Consider the following 4,585-nt stretch of genomic DNA (forward strand, 5'->3'; position numbering starts at 1 on the left):
TGGTCCCGATTGGTCGGAAACTCTCTGTCCCCATAGTACTTACTTCGATATTAGTAATACTCATTGCACCTAGAGCGGTGAAATATCGAGAGTACGTGCCTCTGAAACATGGGGGAAAAGGCACTCAAGGTTTCTCTCCTCTTGGAAGGTGGGTCTTAGGATCGTTAGATAGTTTAAGTACGCTTCCCCTGCGAGGTGGAGCTAGATCTCCCTGCTAGTAGGCTCGAACTCGACTCACCTTGTGATGAGAGATCGTCCGCTAGTCCAACCCTGAACCAGAACCCTGAACCATTTTGTTTGCTTCCGAAATAGATCTAGTGGCCACCAGGTTCACCATCAAATCCGTTGGTTGATACGGCGGGGTGGGGACCTCACAAAGGAGTAGAGAGTGAAATCTCTCTAATGCTCCACACATACACTATGTATTGCTCTCATCTCCTTCCCCCTTCTCTCCTTCCCTCTCTTGCACCTACACGACGATTCCATCAGCGGGAGACAAAATTGGAATTAGAGAGAGAGAGAGAGAGAGAGAGGGGGGGGGGGGGGGGGGGGGGGGGGGGGGAGAGGTAGCAGGAGACAAAATTGGAGTCAAAGAGAGAGAGAGAGAGAGAGAGAGAGAGAGAGAGAGAGAGAGAGAGAGAGAGAGAGAGAGAGAGAGAAGCTCGTTCCAAAAACTCTTTTAGAGTGAGCTTTCATAGCAAGCTTTTTTTCTAGATTTGGACAATTGAGCAATATCTAAAAAAATCTCACTCCAAAGCTCGCTCAAATAGCTCACTCCATCCCAATCCCCAACAATATTGGGAGTAATTGTGACCCATGTTTACCAGTCAATTTTGAAGGATTGCCACTCATCCAGAAATGGATGAGCAAGCTTGCAAGATTTAATATAGTGCTAGAGGATATGCTAAGAGCACACATTAGCATGAAGCAATCCAATTGGAAAGATGGCCTCTCTAGTTTGGAGTTGCTTATCATGATGCAAATCATGTTGCAACTAGGTTTAGTCCCTTTATGTTTATGTAAGGTTTTCAACCTCGATCACCCATTATGGTGGGGTTGTCTACTAATGAGGAATGACAAAAAGTTGACTTAATCTATGCTGATGAGATTTGTCAGTCAATCACTTTTATGAAAAGTTGAGAAAAGGTATTTTTACATGTTCCAACACCTTCAAAAAGTTAGGAAATTGGCCATTTATTTAGTCATCTCTTAGTTGTGATAAGTCATTTGAAATACTCAAGTGAGTTATAAATAGATTCTACCCACTATTTTGAATAGAAGCCGTTACACAAACCATTGCAAAGAGACAACAATGCGGAAATCCAAGATATTTATTTTGGGTTCATTAACATGTATCGATCAAATGGGCAGTTGGACCCATGAGATGTACCATTGTGAAAATCATTAATGTACTTGAGAAAATCTCACGCCTTTTGTTTTTGAGGATGAGAACATTTTCGCAAGGAGGGGGGGGGGCTAATGTCGCGCCAAGGGCCAGGATACACATGTTGTACAGGGGGGTCTATATATAGCTGGGGCCAAGTGCCTATATATGGCACAATTGGGTAGATAAGAGCATGTGTTTATTCACGTGTCCTTGCAAGATCCACAATTTTAATCTTCTTGAATGGACACAAAAATTTCAATTATTTCCAAAAATGCTAGCCACAAAGTAACCAAAGGCATGAGGCAAAGACGCTTACTCTTTTTGGATGATGGGAGGTCATGTCACTTCATAGACTCTAAGTTGAGTCATCTTTCTTCCCTTGTCACTGCAAACTAAAAAAGAAATGCATTTTCTAAAAAGTTGTTGGGATTTCTCCGAGTTTGCAAGCACTACAATTCAAGACCTTTGCACACAAAAAACCTTAAAGTGTCTCTCGCTAAGTCAAGGTAGCGTTGCTCAAACAAGCCAACAGAAACATTGTACTCCATGCTACCTCTTGTAGGCAAGTCCTTGATCTTTGAGTGGTACATTGCATCAAATTTGTCTCGCAAAAAATAAAGTAGCAAAATTTGTGGCTCCATGCACACAACAAGAGTAGTTGTGCTAGCAAGGACATTGATACTCAAAGCCACTTTGATTTATTCACTGCATTGCTCCATATAGCCCTTTTGGTTGTGGCCACGTTGATCTATTTATTGTATTGCTTTGTATAGCCCTTTGGCTACATCCCTATCAGTGTCATTAAGCTTCTTTGATTAAGACTGAGGGTCCACAAGGCGAAGCTTTTTCACCATAAAAGCTCTCTTAGAAACACATGAAAATATTGAACACTTTGATATGCATGGCAATAAAAGTAGAAGCATAGAGGGGATCAATATTTGCACTTAATCAAACTACAGGTGCTTGCTAGGGAACATCGCTGACACGAGGAACAAATCCATGGAAATAAAGTAAAAGCATAGAGGGGAGTGGTCTCATCACTTAATCACATTTTATGCACGCTTAGCTAGGGGACATCTCTGACATGAGGTTGGTCTTGTTGTCAAAATTATGGATGAAAAATGTAAATGGATGATGTCAGTTCTAGAGACAAAATGTTTGCATTTGGCATTTTGTGCCGTGGGTTTTATAAGGTCACTTTGTATGACAATTGTGGGAAGGATTTTGTATATGTAGTTATGGATTCAAAGGTTGTTTCATATGTAAAACTTTGACATGCACATTTTGGGCATCTAAATTTTGCCAATTTACTACATTTGAAAAACTCCAATATGGTTGGTTCATTGCTACCTGTTGAAGCATGTTTATGAAGGTTGTATTTTGGGTAAGATGCACCATTCAAAGTTTCAAAAGGATGGTTCAGTAAGGGCTAAATGCATGTTACAACTTGTGCATAATGATGTTTTTGGGCCTATGCAAACTCCATCCTTGGGTAGTTACCTATACTTCATGACTTTCACTGATGATTATTCCAAGCATGGATGGGTGTATCCACTTAAATCTAAGACTGAAGTGTTCATGTGCTTCAAAACATTTCTGGCACGAGTCAAGATGTAACACATTTGTTTTTGCTTGAGGTTGTGATGTGTGCTACCTATGTACTTGATAGGTGTCCTACCAAAGCCTTGTAGTTTAAGATTCCTTATGAAGCATGGCATGATAAGAAGACATCTATTAATCACATGTGCATCTTTGGTTGCTTAGCTTATGCTTTGGTACCACCAAAGTAGCATAAAAATTGGATGACAAGGCTGTCAAATGTATTTTTGTTGGTTATAGTTTTGAAAGCAAGGGCTACTAGTTGCACCATTCGTAAACAAAACGTATCTAGCTTCACTTGTGGAAAATTATGTTCAAGCCTTTTTGTCATGTATCAAAGGGAGTAATGTAAGCTTACATGACATTTATGACAGTCTATTACCTCTTTTTAATGGTGGAAATTTGAATGTAAGTTCTAGTGAGGTAAATGTATAGCCTATGGAGGTTTTTAAAAATTTCATGGATCAGCATATTACTAATGCATATTTAAATGATGTACGTGACATGGAAAGGGCTGAGAATGAAGAGGCTAGGAGTATGCCTAAATGGCTAGTGCATACTTTGTGTGAAAGTAAATTGGATGCATCTATGTCTAGTCATACTCATTCGGGTTCTTACCATGCACCATGCATCATATGCATCAAGTTGTTATGCTTTGGCTGTTTTTAGTTTACGTGATGAAAAGGAACCTTTTTCTTTTGAAGAAGCACATAATTCAAAAAATTGGATGGCTGCAACACAAACAAAATATGGACTTCTAGAAAAAATGTAGACTTTATGTGATTTCCACCTAGAAAAAGGCCATTGGTACAAAGTAGGTTTACAAGTTAAAACATAAACCAAATGGTGAGATTGATTGCTACAAGGTGAGACTTGTTGTTGCAAAAGGTTATGCACAACAGAAAGGTATTGACTATGAAGAGACTTTTTCTCCCACTTGTTGTGCTCATTTTCTATATGCATTGTCAACCTATTTTGGATGGAATGTAAATCAATCTACAATTGTTACTACTTTCTTGAATGGTGAAACATTTGAGAAAATATATATAACACAGCCTCATGGTTTTTTCAAGAAAGGACAAGCAAAGAAAATGTTCAAATGCAAGAAAGATTATGGCTTGAAGCAATCTGCTAGTGCTCGGTATGAGAGAGTTGACACTCATTTGGTTGAACAAGGCTTTCATAACATTCCAAGTGAAAGCACTTTTTATGTCAAATGTGAGGGTGATAGATATCTCATCTTCGTTTTGTATCTAAATGATTTGTTGAGTAGTGGTCCAAATGAGACACACATTATTGAATTCAAATCTGAATTGAATGCTACTTTCAAGACAAAAGAGTTGAGTATTTTGCATCATTACTTGGGCATATAGTTTAACCAGTGTGATGGAGGCATTGCTTTGTGTCAAGCAAGATGCATAGAGACATTACTATGTAAGTTTGGACTTGAGGACTAAAAACCTATTTCTACTCCAACTGAAAAAAATATGAAATTGAGTCTTCATGATGCAAGAGATCTTGTGGATGTCACTCCTTACAAGACTGTTGTTGGATGCCTTATTTATGTATGCAATACTAGGCCAAATATTCAATTTGCAG

Source organism: Adiantum capillus-veneris, chromosome 23 (genome assembly GCF_014529385.1).
Source record: "Adiantum capillus-veneris isolate H3 chromosome 23, ASM1452938v2, whole genome shotgun sequence".
Taxonomy (NCBI): Eukaryota; Viridiplantae; Streptophyta; class Polypodiopsida; order Polypodiales; family Pteridaceae; genus Adiantum; species Adiantum capillus-veneris.